The 15,183-nt window shown below is 40.6% G+C and overlaps 1 protein-coding gene and 1 pseudogene across 3 annotated transcripts in view; both read right to left on the reverse strand.

The window, feature by feature from the left end:
- The window catches only part of NUBPL (NUBP iron-sulfur cluster assembly factor, mitochondrial), a 438,815-nt gene that overhangs the window by 418,937 nt on the left and 4,695 nt on the right, over window positions 1-15,183 (reverse strand). The window lies entirely within an intron of this gene.
- LOC309625053 (ATM interactor pseudogene) lies at window positions 1,623-13,520 on the reverse strand (annotated as a pseudogene). Its single transcript has one exon. The product of its transcript is annotated as an ATM interactor pseudogene (transcript).

Raw genomic sequence — 15,183 nt, forward strand, 5'->3', positions numbered from 1 at the left:
GCAATGTACAGATTCACTGCAATCTCTATCAAACTACCACTGGCATTTTTCACAGAACCAGAACAAAAAATTTCACAATTTGTATGGAAACACAAAAGACCCCAAATAGCCAAAGCAATCTTGAGAAAGAAAAACAGAACTGGAGGAGTCAGGCTCCCTGACTTCAGACTATACTACAAATCTACAGTAATCCAGACAATATGGTACTGTCACAAAAACAGAAATATAGATCAATGGAACAGGATAGAAAGCCCAGAGATAAACCCACACACATATGGTCACCTTAATTTTGATAAAGGAGGCAAGAATATACAATGGAGAAAAGACAGCCTCTTCAATAAGTAGTGCTGGGAAAACTGGACAGCTACATGTAAAAGAATGAAATTAGAACACTCCCTAACACCATACACAAAAGTAAACTCAAAATGGATTTAAGACCTAAATGTAAGACCAGACACTATCAAACTCTTAGAGGAAAACAAAGGCAAAACACTCTATGACATAAATCACAGCAAGATCCTTTTTGACCCACCTCCTAGAGAAATGGAAATAAAAACAAAAATAAACAAATGGGACCTAATGAAACTTAAAAGCTTTTGCACAGCAAAGGAAACCATAAACAAGAAGAAAAGACAACCCTCAGAATGGGAGAAAATATTTGCAAATGAAGCAACTGACAAAGGACTAATCTCCAAAGTTTACAAGCAGCATATGCAGCTCAATATCAAAAAAACAAACAACCCAATCCAAAAATGGGCAGAAGACCTAAATAGATATTTCTCCAAAGAAGATATACAGATTGCCAACAAACACATGAAAGAATGCTCAACATCATTAATCATTAGAGAAATGCAAATCAAAACTACAATGAGATATCATCTCACAGCAGTCAGAATTGCCATCATCAAAAAATCTACAAACAACAAATGCTGGAGAGGGTGTGGAGAAAAGGGAACCCTCTTGCACTGTTGGTGGGAATGTAAATTGATACAACCACTATGGAGAACACTATGGATAACAGTATGGAGGTTCCTTAAAAAACTAAAAATAGAACTACCCTATGACCCAGCAATCCCACTACTGGGCATATACCCTGAGAAAACCACAGTTCAAAAAGAGACATGTACCACAATTTCATTGCAGCTCTCTTTACAATAGCCAGGACATGGAAGCAACCTAAGTATCCATTGACAGATGAACGGATAAAGATGTGGCACATATACACAATGGAATATTACTCAGCCATAAAAAGAAACGAAATTGAATTATTTGTAGTGAGGTGGATGGGCCTAGAGTCTGTCATACAGAGTGAAGTAAGTCAGAAAGAGAAAAACAAATACCGTATGCTAACACATATATATGGAATCTAAAAAAAAAAAAAAAAAAGGTTCTGAAGAACCTAGGGGCAGGACAGGAATAAAGACGCAGACGTAGAGAATGGACTTGAGGACACAGGGAGGGGGAAGGGTAAGCTGGGATAAAGTGAGAGAGTGGCATGGACATGTATACGCTACCAAATGTAAAACCGATAGCTAGTGGGAAGCAGCCACATAGCACAGGGAGATCAGCTGGGTGCTTTGTGACCACCTAGAGGGGTGGGATAGGGAGGGTGGGAGGGAGGGAGATTCAAGAGGGAAGAGATATGGGGATATATGTATATGTATAGCTGATTCACTTTGTTATAAAGCAGAAACTAACACACCATTGTAAAGCAATTATACTCCAATAAAGATGTTAAAAAAAAAAAGAAATGGCTCCTTGATATATATATAAAACTGAATCACTTTGCAGTACAGTTTAAACTTACACAACATTGTTAATTAACTCTACTTCAAATAAAGAAATAAATAAGAAACTGTATTTAAATTTTAAAAGAAAGAACGAAAGGAAGGAAGGAAGGAAGAAAGAAAGAAAAAGAAAGAAAAGAAAGAAAGGAAGGAAGGAAGAAAGAAAGAAAGAGAGAGAGAGAGAGAAAGAAAGAAAGAAAGAAAGAAAAAGAAAGGAAGAAAAATGGCTCCTTGGTTTAGTGAGATGAATGGGCTGTCCAGCTGCTAACATATCTGAGAGGGGTTTGGTATGAAGTAGGATCGTATTTGCAACACAAAGCTGATTCCATATATCCTGAGAAACTAGGGGCAACAATTATTCACAAGTATGGTTTATGTACCTGGCACTGTGGTAGGCTCTGAGAAAAGAACAGTGAATAAGACACAATCCCTGTCTTCACAGAGCTTAAAGCCTAGTGTGGTGGTTCTGAATTGGCTCCACATTATAATTATCTGGGACACTTTTAAAAATTACCGGTGTCTAGACCTTACTCAAACCAGTTAAAACCAAAATCTCTAGGAGCAGGACCCAGGAATATGTTTTTTTTTTTTTTTTAAGTTCTCAGTTTGACTGTAAAATACAACCAGAATAGACGACCACTGTTTAATGGGAAAGAAAAAGGAGTAAACAGTCATTACAGTACAAAGGAGTAAGTGCCATGTTTGGAGTAACAGACAAAAGCCTCCAACCCAGGTTTCACCAGACAGAGAAGTTTTCCCTGTTGAGTGCTGCAGAACAGTGTTAAACATCTAAAGCAGGAGAAGGACAATAAGACAGAGGAAGCAGAATGTGTAAAAGCCCCAGAGGAAATGAGCACAGTGCTATAAAGCAGCACTACCCAAACTTGAATACTCATGAGCATCACCTAGTGATCTTGCTGAAATGCTGATTCTAATGCAGGAAATCTGCAGGAGGCTGAGATTCCACATTTCCAATAGGATTCTAGGGGATCCATTGCTGCTGACCCAAAGCAAGAGTATGATTGGAGAATAGATGTGAGAAGCAGGCACGGCCAAGATGAGCTGGAAAAGTCAACCAGGCCTAGATCCCAAAAGCCCCTGCTAAGGAGTTTGGACTTGATCCTAGACTTTATCACGAGGGCAATAGGGAGCCACTGAAGGGTCTTTAGCCAAAGAGTGATAGAATTAGGTTTGCATTTTATTTTATTTTTTTAAATCAATTGATTGATTGATTGATTGATTTTTGGCTGCATTGGGTCTTCATTGCTGCACAAGGGCTTTTCTCTAGTTGCAGTGAGCAGGGGGCTACTCTTTGTTGCGGTGCGTGGGCTTCTCACTGCGGTGGCTTCTCTTGTTGTGGAGCATGGGCTCTAGGTGCACGGGCTTCAGTAGTTGTGGCATGTGGGCTCAGTAGTTGTAGCACGCAGGCTCTAGAGCGCAGGCTCAGTAGTTGTGGCACACGGGCATAGATGCTCCGTGGCATGTGGGATCTCCCCCGACCAGGGCTCGAACCCGTGTCCCCTGCATTGGCAGGCGGATTCTTAGCCACTACGCCACCAGGAAATCCCTAGATTTGCATTTGAGAAAGACCACTCTGACACGTCAAACTAGAGGTGAGTGATCAAATGGGACAAAGTTGCAGTAATCTGGGTAACAGATGATGAGGCCTGAATAAAGAAAGTAGAAGAGGGGAATGGAGAAAAGTGGAAAGTCTTGTCCTATAAATTCTGTTGGTTGAGGGTTCAAGGGAGAGGGAGAAATTGAAGATGACTTGTATCAGTTAGTGTTCTTGAATGCAAACAGTAGATTTCATTCTGGCTGGTTTAACCCAAAACTGGCTTATAAGAGGATATTAAGTAGTTCACAAAATTATTGGGATGTCTGGAGAAACATTCAAGGCTAAGCTTCCAGGGACAGTGCCTGACGCCTGACGCAGGCCATAAAACTATCCAGGTCAGAAATCTGTCTATTTCAGTCAATGGTACCAATTACTGCTGCTGCTGTCATTGGGCCCAAAATACCAGCAACTTTGTTTTACTGCAACTGCTACTGCCACCAATGCCACTTCTGCATCCGATCTTGAACCTCCTGTGCCTGAAAGCCCTACCAACTCCGATGTCAGGAAAATGGAAGTCCCATGCAGAGCCTGTTTATTCACATTGCTCACTCCCCAGCTTAATCTTGCATGCAACTATCTAATTGGCATGCCTGCATCCTAGCTGCAAAGGAGGTTAGGGAGCTGCATTCCGATTTGTACATGGAAGGGAAAAGGATACTTACTCATAATGTGGGAATTTCCCCAAATATAAAAGTTATTCAAAAGATGACGGGGTCCATTCACTTTAACCTAAAAAGCTTTTCGGAGTGATTAGCTTCAGAAAGAGAAGCTAAACTGCATTGTGCTGAGACGTGACAGGGAGGCGAGAATCCAGAGGCTTTAAGAGTAGCAACTCTCTTAAACTTAGAAAATTAAGGCGTTATTCCCCCTCCTTCTTCTTCCCACAGAAAGGAACTCTCACACATTCCACCAATTAGAGATGAATTTGTGTTAAGGGACTGCTATTAAAATGCAAATATACCTTTTAAGAAGGTTATGTTTCATTCACAAATTAATGGGAATTACTTTAATCAGCTTCACGCCAGCTGAGTGCAACTAAACACAGTACTTAGAATATTAGAATTTTGATTGTGGCCTAGAGGAAGGGAATCTTCTGAGTTGTAGGTCAAGCCTGGAGCAAATTTTGGAGATGCTAAAGGCAGCATAATACGTATAGGGAATTGCTATAAAAGAGAAAGGAGACGGAGAGTTATTCCGAAGAGAGAGTTGGTGACTAAGAAAAAATTTGCCTAGATGTGATATGGCCCTGAAAATCCGGTTTATGCCAAATTGTTTAAACTGCAGACCTTATCTTCCCTGAAGTTAAGCCCAGTCACCCCAGTTTAGTTCAGGCTTTCCAGCAGGTGGCTCCCCTTCCAAGTCCTGTCCTTCTTTTACTGGTGAAACCCAGCAGGACCCTGCAAGGTCCTCCCAGATACAAAATCCCCTCAACACCCACACCCCTATTTCTTTTTCTGTAGAAAAAATTTTAGTCTCCTAGGCTTTCCCTGAGTTCCAAAGAGCAGATTCAAACAGTTACTAATTAGGGAAGTGAGTGAATGTAGGAAAGTAGTCAAGAAACAATAGTTCAGCCACATAACAGAGTTCCAGTTACTCTTCAAGGGATATGTATAAGAATCTGATGCATATCTTTGAGTTGTCCTGCAGGAACTAAGACTCCTGCCCAGTGGAGGATGGTGACTACATGCTGAGACTGCAGACTGGTTAGAACAAGAAGATTGATGATTGAGATTCCTGGAGCACCACCCTATCACCTCACCACCAACCAATCAGAAGAAAGTCACACACCCTGTAGCCTCTCCCCCCACACCCCCCAGTGTTGCCTTTAAAAACCCTTCCCTGAAAACCATCTGGCAGTTTGGGGGTTTTTTAGCGTGAGCTTCCTGTTCTCCTTGTTTGGCCTTGAAATAAATCTTTCTCTGCTCCACACTCTGAAGTTTCCATTTTTTTGGCCTCACTGTGCATCAGGCACATGGACTTGGGTTCGTTCGTTCAACAACATTGGGAGGGAAAGAACACAATGGTGGAAAGAGAAATCGTTTTCTAATGCTCCCTATTGTTTTCCTTGTCTCTCCCCTAAATTCTGAGCCCCCTGAGAATAAGAACAGCATCTTATTCCTCATATATTTCCAACACCTAGCTTGGTGTCTGGCATGATAAATAAATATTAATAAACAATTGGATAAATATGTGAATGCAGTTATTAATTAATTCTGAAGTTGGAATTTTCTCTATTTGTGGGGGTCTTTAGATTGTCCTTCCTCATGCACGCTGAGAATCTACAGTATTTCTTTTGCTTCACTTGCCAAAAGGAGCAAACAATCAGGGAGCTGCCATCTGATAATACTGCTTTCCCTTTTTTATCTCAAGCAAATTCAACTGAAGATTTAGATGTATAGGAACAATTCATTATTGAAATTCTATTATTTATTTACTTCCTGCTGGAGTCAGTATGAGCTTTACTTAGTTACAACACTCAAAGACAATAAAAATCGTTCATTATTTTTTCTGTATCAAGTCAAATCTGATTCCAATTTTCTTCCCCCACAGTACAAAGAGAGCTCTAAGGGCTTAGGGCCATAGTGGCTCCCTCTAACATGCCTCTTAGTTAAGTCTACAAGAGCCCTTGAAGGCAGTGGCTCCAACCCTTTGTGAAATAAAATTCATATTTTATGACAAGATAATAAAAATTTAAACATAAGAATTTTTCTTTGCCCTTTGACCTCATCTCTCCTCTGCTACTGTCCATTGTGTATCTGCATTATGCATCAACCAAACCTCCCCCACTTGCAGAAATACCTGCTCAGCCGCAAAAAGCAACACTCTCCTAGCATCAACAAGACAACTCCTTAAAAGGTGATTTTCTTTCTGCATCTTGTAAGGGGCCACGAGATGATGCTTAGATCTGGATTGTATAAACTGTCAATAATGTATCATTCAATGTACAGCTTTCTGTTTCGAAAAACTTATATAACTGTGCCTTGACTTCTAATGGGTGGAACAGTTCTCAGAGCTTTCTGAGATGCTCTTCCTGGGTTACAATCCTTGAATTTGGCTCAAATAAAATTTTCAATTTCTGTCTTAGATCGACTGATTAATTTTTTCGTAGACACCTTCCTGCCATGCAAGCTGGGCTGTATAGGAGACATTTTCACCAAGGCTAGGATCGCAGCAACCATTCTCCTCTGATGTCTTGCCATATTCCCAATGGCTGGAAAAAAAGGTGGGGAGGGGTCAAGGACCTTGACTCATCTTACACTGATAACTCACTAAGTCAAATTTCACCTCTGTAAACTCTTGGAGAAATTAAATATTTCCCCTAAAAATGTTAACAGCAGCTATGTCTCTGTCTTCTCAGCTGTTACCTTCCCACAAAAAGATGACAAAAGAGACCTCAATATCGCCTTTACAACCTCTTCAGTCAATGTGCCAGATATCTTTTTCTGGCCATCCTGATCTACACTCAAGCATTCTCCACCCTGCTTCCTGCCCTGGAGGCTGGGACATCAACAGGTCCCCAGGCTTCCTAGCTATTGGCTGTTTTTTGCAATGGGGAGCTCTGGCAGGAAATGGAAGGAAGGTAGAGAATGCAGTCAGGTATTTATTTCCCTAGCTCTCTTCCTAAAGGGTCACCTAAAATTGGCTATGCTTCTTAGCAGAAGGTTCATTCCTTCTCTTAAGGGTCTATGTAAGTCTCTACCTCTGGATTCCAGACTCCCTCCTTTTCTCTCTTCAGGCCAAGGGAATGGTAACATCTCAGCTGTTACTACACTACCCACTGTGGTGCCCCTACAACCACACCTTTGTACATAGTGCCTTTGTCAATAAAGCTTTCCCAGGTTATCCTATTTAGAGTGTGTTATTTGATTGCTGATAGGACCCTGACTGATACAGTCAGTGTGATAAAATAACTTATTTTTTCTCTGACTATAAATAATCTTCAATATCTTCTTTTCCAAATAATGTATTTGTTTATGGCACTTATCCATGGATTTCAAAGAACTATATAAAAAATAATTCCCACATTTCTTGGTAGAACGATATGAGAATAATTTTTTAAAAAGAATAAAGTCATAATTCTCATACAAACATAAAATCAACATGTGTCAAAGATTTTTATTTCATTCATACTTAACTCAGCAAGGAAGAAACCAGTAATATATTACAGCCAGTTCAAAAAAGAACTCAAATCTCCTCAAATAAAGAATTCCAAATAATTTATGCAGATACTCCCTAGCCAAGGAGGTAGATCATAACTCCCTACCCCTTGAGTATGGGCTGTGTTTAGTGATTTGCTTCCAAAGACTAAATCATGGAAGTGGGTCTGTGTGTAAGTTTACAATGGAGAAACTTGGCAAACACACTACCCTAGTCAGGTAATTAAGGTCAACATCATCATCAATAAGACCTGTTGACAGAATGTACCATTGATATGATGTAATCAGAAGGGCACTTCATCTCTATGGTCATCCTCAAAAACCCATAACCCTGCTCTAATCATGAGAAAAACATCAAATTCCAATAGAGGGGCATCCTACAATATACATGACCAGTACTATCCAAAACTGTCAAGGTCATCGAAAACAAGGAAAGTGTGAGAAACTGTCATGAACTAAGGAATCTTGTCAGCTAAATGTAATGTGGTATCCTAGATGGGATACAGAAAAAGGATTTAGAGAAAACCTAATAAATCTGAATAACGTATGGAGTTTAATTAATATATCAGTGCTGGTTTCTTAGTTGTGACAAACATACCATAGTAATTTGAGATGTTAATAACAGGAGAAACTGGGTGAGGGGTATATGGGAACTCTCTGGTATCTTTGCAACTTTTCTGTAAATCTACATCTATTCTAAAATTTAAAGTTTATTAGAGAGAGAGAGAGAGAACTACTCAAGGTGCTATATACTTTTAGTCAGGTAAAGAATGCTGAAATGAATTCACAAATGGATGCAAAACTGGCAAAACCAGTCAATACCCACAGAGTAATAATCAAATTTTACATTTTTATAGACAGTATCAGTGTTCAAAGAGTTAACTTTTATCTCTACAGAGTTGTAAGATAGTCTAGTCAAAGACAAACCCTGTATAGCCCTATAGGACCAGGTAAATCCCACAGGTTTCAGCATTCTGTTAAAAAGATATCTAGAAATCTCTTTTGCCCATTTCAAAATCTTTCACAATTTTTTTCTACAAAGGATGCAAGTGTCAAAATTATTTTTAAAAGCCCTTACAACAGGCTGGCCTGACTTGACAAAACAGCTAACAGAAGTACACAAATATTCAAAAGGTTATGCAATGCTTTGCCAAGTTATCACAACACTATGAACTGAAAAATAACCCAAAGATCAAGATAATTTATCAGCCTGCCCTGGGGAAACCCTACAGACTGCCAAAGATATGCATCATTGCCTTACAGTTAAAAGCGCTTGCTTTGTTATGTTACCTAGGCAACACACCAGTAAATGGTACAGTAATAAAATAAGAATCTAAAAAAGCAAGTTGAACAAAAGAACAGTCAATATCAAGGTCCAAACTCAATTCCATTTCCTACCTGGTTGTACAAACTATTTGTGTTAAGAAGGGACTCAGCTCTTAGGTGGGAACTATCATTTTCCCAGGCCTCATATTTTTGTATTGGAGGGGCTTCAACAGGATTAACACCATGGCATCAGTTTCTGCCTATGTAAGAAGAGGCTCCATGACAAAATACCAATATATGATTATGGTTGGAGCATTTGCCCTTGGAGTTTTTATTTCAGACTCTTATTTAAATATGTATGCTTCCTTTTTCCTCACAGTCTTAATGCATGTGCCAAGTGTCTTTTTTTTTTTGGCCACACCTTCCAGCATGTGGAACTTCCCTGACCAAGGATCGAACCCACGCCCCTTGCAGTGGAAGGTGGAGTCTTAACCACTGGACCACCAGGGAAGCCCCAAATGTCTTTTTTTTTTTTTTTTTTTGAGAATTCTCACTTCTCTTCAATCGCTGAGGTTCAGCTTTTTGCGGGGAAACAGTTCTTACTTGTACATGAAGAACTACTGCATCCTCAATTTTCTGTAAATAACTCAACTGGCTGGATTAACAAACATTGTCACAGAAACACAAAATTTTTTAAAGCCATAGATCACTGCATATATATTTACAAAAAGCCATAATCAAACATGCATTTCTCCTTACTAGGAGAACTTAAATAGATGTTTGAACATTAAGGCAGTGACGACTCTAAAACATAATGAAATTCTAAGTTAAGGCTTTATGTTTGTTTTGAAACCCATATTCATAGGCAACTGTAACCAAAGCAAACTTTTATCTACTAGGTTGAGTTCATCTGCCTAGGATATATTATTTATCCACTACCAACAATTCTTCTACGGGATAGCAATTAGTAGCAAACCACTGATTTATTATACTTTAATGAATTAGTCCCCTCCTTAGGTTTTATTTTGAGGATTTAGCCTTCAGCAGCATAAGCATGTGCCACAGAAGGAACAGAGTATTTTTTTGGGTAAACTTAGAAAAATTTACAGACTGCACTGATTTTTACTTGCTTGAAATTCGGCCAGCAATCAAGAACTCAGGACCTCCTAAATATAGAAAACCTCAAAAGCATACTTGACCACAGACCCATCTCAAAACATAGATGTTCTTGATTATTGAAGCAATCAGTCGTCACCTCACTTCCTTTGAAGACTGGTACTATCCTCTCTAAACAAAGCAACAAAATGCAGAATACCATATCTTAGATGGATCTATTCTGTAATTGCTATCCTCAAGGCACAGATACTATCCTTGCTGGACCAATGTGTTTCCTCATTCAAGGAAAAAATGAGAGGTGGATGAAAAGATTCACTTTAAAATAGCTGTTGATGCACTCTTGCCCTATCAAACTTATGCAAAGTATTGAAATTTAGTGGGGAATTTCCTTTTCTCCTTACTTTATTTTTTTTAACAATTAGAGTGACAAAACTTGGACTCAGCTGGTGGGTGCGCTTTGAGGAGGAGATCTGGAGCACCGCCCTGGCCTTTTGTAGGGAGTAGGGGGGATGCTCATAGGACACATTCCAGTATGAGCTAATAGGCATGATACCACAGCCCAGCGTTTCCATAGTTGGGGCGACTTACTGTCACTTAGACTGAAACGATCACTATTTACACTAAGTGCTTGCTGCTACTTCTTTAAGCAAGAATTTTACAGCAACACGTCTTGTGAGGAAAGTACTATACGCTTACGCTGGTATCAGTAAGAGTTCACATAGAGGAGGGATGGCATTGACTATTTGAAAATTGTCTCAAAAGCTAAAGACAGCTGTAGTTTTCCTTTGTGTCTTCAAATAAGAAAAAAGTAAGATGTCAAAGCAGATGAAGATGATGGTGTTTAAATCTGATGGTGCATCATCAGACTTCTTTAGACATTATTAGGAAACAGGAATTTCTAACAAGCACTGGCAAAAGTATTTTAGGTGCAATTTAAGTAAGTCATATGTCAACTAAAATGTTTCAAAAATTTGAAAAGTTTGTACACTAGTCCTGGTGAGCTTGCTTCAGCTAAATGGCTAGATGGGTTTTAAAGGTGTGAAATACATTTTTTTTTTTAAAGAAGGGAAGTCTACACTGAAAGGGCAAATGTGGGCAACACAAAACACAATCACTTTTTTAGATCAACATCTTACACTTTATAATACACTCATAAGTTTTTACACAAATTTCATGTTTATAAGTGCAAAAGGCAAAGAACCTCAAAGAATCGAAGTAACTGTATCATCAACTACATTCAATAGAGTTAATACTGTTGTCCCCATTCTCCATCTTCTAAATCCAGAAGGGAACCGTAAATGCCATCCCCCATGTGAACTCCACTTTCAGAAGTTGGAGACTGGGTGTAGTTCGGCACACAACTGGGTTCCAACAGTTGAATTGAGTTTCCATTGTGTTCCAGGCAGAATCCGCCAGAAGAAAGTCATCCATTGCTGTCTGAGTTTCATTGCTGTTGAAGAATAAGCTCCCCAAAGTTTCAAAGCCAGAATTCATGGTCTGTGTTTCTGCACTGCTTAACTGACCTTTGCTTTCTAGAGCAGGTAGGTGTTTAGCAGCAGAGATTCTTTCAGTTTGGGTCTCTGTGTCAGATGAATCAATACTCATGGAAAAGCTGGAGTGTTTCAGAACACTTCCCAGAGGCAGATGAGGGCTACTGTCTAAAAAGAAGTTCAAGTCCCTCTGTGTCTGCGTGTCAAACATTTCAAGGCCTAAGAAGTTAGAATTTCCTCTACAACTGTAGGACTGGGCAGAGGTGTCTGCAAGTAAGAAGTCAATTTGGGTCTCTATGTCCAGCGATTCCAAGACTGGCTCAGTGGTTATGGGACTAAGTTCACTCTTTTCAGTTTGAGTCTGGATATTTGAGGCCAAAAAGAACTCTTCAATATCAAAATCAACTGCAGGATTCTGGGTTGGGCCAGATGGGAGCTGGGTGTCAGGTCCAGTATTTGTGTCAGACGAAGACTACAATTGTCCAGTGTCTGACCAGGCAGATTACTTGACAAGATGTTTTCTAGATTACTTAATAAATCCCTGGTTCAGGTCCGATTATCTGTCATGTTCTGTGAAGAAAGTGTACTATTCTGTGTGCTGAATGAAGTTCATGAGTGGTTCAGATTTCTCAATATCTTGATTTAAAGTTCTAGGGTGGTTCTGAGGTAACAAGCCATGAGTTACAGTCTCTGCTACTAAGCTGCTGCTTATAATTTGTCTGTAGAAACATCATATGATGAATGGACACTCTCAAAAATGTCTCCACACATTACAGCTTGGTCTATCTGTACTCGATCATCTGTTGGACTTCGCATTCCACTGGTTTGAGTTTCTCTCAAAAGAGATCCCACCTGACAGGAAACTGGGATGTATAAATACATCAGTCTGAGCAGCTATAGATGAGATTACCTTAGAACTGGGCCAAAAAGTTTGAGTATGAACACTAATGGGAAGGGAAACTTGAGAACCAAATGTCAAATCAGTTTAAGAACAAGGTGATACAGAGGAATCAGGGCTAGCCCACTGTGCAGACAGTAAAAAGTGTTGTGTGGTGTAAGACAGGTCTGCCTGTACATTGATTGAAGAAATGCTGTTTTCTTGACATGTATTCCCTAGTTCTTGTAAAGAGTTAGATGGACTTTTACCCAAGTTCACTTGAACACCTGTGCTAATTGGCTCCACAGCAACAGAATTTACAATTTTTGAAAGAGGGAGGCTCTCCTTGAGAGAGCAAGCCTCTGAATCTAGGCCGAGGATCAGGGTTCCTATGGACAAGGGCAGTAAGTGCACAGAACCGGGGGGACAGAGCCCTGATGATTGACACCCAACACCACAGGCTGGGCTGAGGAGTCTGCTGTAGGCACAAAGACAGGCACTTCAGGCTTTGGTAAAAGCAACTTCTGAGGACACCTTGGACGTGTTGGAAGAGTCTGCTTTCTGGCATTAGAGCTGCAAGAGTCTTCAAAAGAAGCCACTAGCTTTATTTCTGAAGTTTCCAGTTCTTGAGCATCTGGTCTTGGGGTTGATTGGTTGCTCAGTGATTCAGTGGTCTTACTGGACAACTTCTGGTTGTGCAGGCACTTTTCCATTTTCCTTTTCTTACTAGGTGGATCCCTGTGTTCTGCAGGGATCACATGGCCAGTTCGGTAGATGTGGGACTGTAATGCAGTCCTTCTGGCATAGGGACAGCCACACGTGCACTGGAAGGTCTTGCCACAATCCTCTGGATGTGTTTTCAAGTCCCACTCAGTGCCATACGAATTGCTGCACTTAACTATGTTTGTGCTGCTTTTCCGCATGCATTTTCATAAAGTGCTGTTTTCTGAGAGAAAATTGAGGACATGGTCTGTCAGGGCCTCTCGGGCAGCCTTCAACTGGACAACAGTAGAATTTCAGGACAGTTTTCAAATCTTTTCCTATTGTTGGATTCTCTATGCCATCCTGCAGGTGGTGGCTCCTGACCAGGTGCGTGTTGAGCACCGGGCTGATGGGCAGGATCTTGCCGCCGCCGCGCGCCGGGCACAGGCTGTTGGTCCACATGGCCCGGAACAGCTCGCTCACCCACGGAGGGATGAGCTCCCCGGCCAGCTGCCCCTCAGCGGCCTTGGGGGAGAGGGACCCCACGGGCCTCCCCTCCCAGCCTGGGCGCCCCAGGCCAGAGCCGCGGGCCCTGCCACCACCGTCTCAGAGGCCGCCAGGTGCGCCAAGTGTTTTGAAGCCCGAATTCACCTGGGTCTTTCACACCTCGGTTTCAGATACCCTGGTAGAAGAGTGACTGTCTCTCATAGTAAATTGATAAAGAGACTTCTGAATATAATCTAGTATACCCTGCTTGACCACAGGGGAAAACGTGTTGATCATGCCTTAGGTGAGAATTTCCACTCCATGTCACAGCGATATTTCTTACTACAAATGAATAAATTAGTATTCTGGTTCTATCCCCATTCATGGGCAACTTAGTTAGTATGAACTAATTTCTCAGAAACTGATCACCTCCCTAGGCACTGAGGAAAAAAAAACAAAAAAAAAAAACCTCTCTAAACTTTGAAGTAGGGGGCTAGATTTCTTCCAAGCCTTCCCTGAAATGAAACCTCTATGTCTTCCTGTTGCATTTCTACTGATTAACATACCTCCAAGTAAAGCCTCGGGCAAGAGGTTCATTCTAGGGCTTCCCTGGTGGCGCAGTGGTTGAGAGTCTGCCTGCCAATACAGGGCACACGGGTTCGAGCCCTGGTCTGGGAAGATCCCACATGCTGCGGAGCAACTAGGCCCGTGAGCCACAATTACTGAGCCTGCGCGTCTGGAGCCTGTGCTCCGCAACAAGAGAGGCCGCGACAGTGAGAGGCCCGTGCACTGTGATGAAGAGTGGCCCCCGCTCGCCGCAACTGGAGAAAGCCCTCGCACAGAAACGAAGACCCAACACAGCCATAAATAAATAAATAATTAATTCATTTAAAAAATATATATATATATATATATTAAAAACTTTCCCTGACAACAGAATAGAACAGAGATGAGGAAGCCCAGGGAGACTATTAAAAAAAAAAAAAAAAAAAGAGGTTCATTCTAGAGCTAAATCTTAGGAAAAGCTCTGCTTAGTCCAAGAAACAGATTTCTTAGTCTATGAAACAGATTACGAAACAGTTCATTTTTCTTTCTTTTCCTCTTTACAATCAGGAAGCTTACTATCAGCTGCAAAGGATCTTTCAGAAGTGGTTCTCAGTGTTAAAATTTGGGGCAGCCAACTTGAATGAATTAAACAACTTAAAATAACTCTAAATTATTATACCATCTCAGAGAGCCTAGAATGCATTCACAACTAATGCACTAGCTGCACGGTCTTTTCAGCACTGTAGCTGTTTGAGAACTATTCTTGCCCAGTCATTTCTTGTATACTCACAAGGCAAAACTCTCTTATGTTCCAGTGAATATTCTTCCTCTAGAGCCAACTTAATGTTGTGCTTTGCCTCTTACATCTAACTTAAAGGAAATTGTACAACATGCTCCACGTCAACATTATATGTGATGAACATAACTGTTTTATAACAAAAATTGAAGTTATATATCTGTGAAAACTTTGCTACGTTATCATCTCAGCACTCCAGTCAAGAACCACTGTCTTGTCTATTTGTTTTCAATTTCCCACATTCCGACTGACATAATTCCATTTTCTTTACTCCTTATGCTTTATTTTTATTCACATTTCACTATTTTATTGCAGGTATGGCTGATCTTCTTAAATTCTTTG

Source organism: Balaenoptera borealis (genome assembly GCF_965194805.1).
Source record: "Balaenoptera borealis genome assembly, chromosome: 3".
NCBI classification, from domain to species: domain Eukaryota; kingdom Metazoa; phylum Chordata; class Mammalia; order Artiodactyla; family Balaenopteridae; genus Balaenoptera; species Balaenoptera borealis.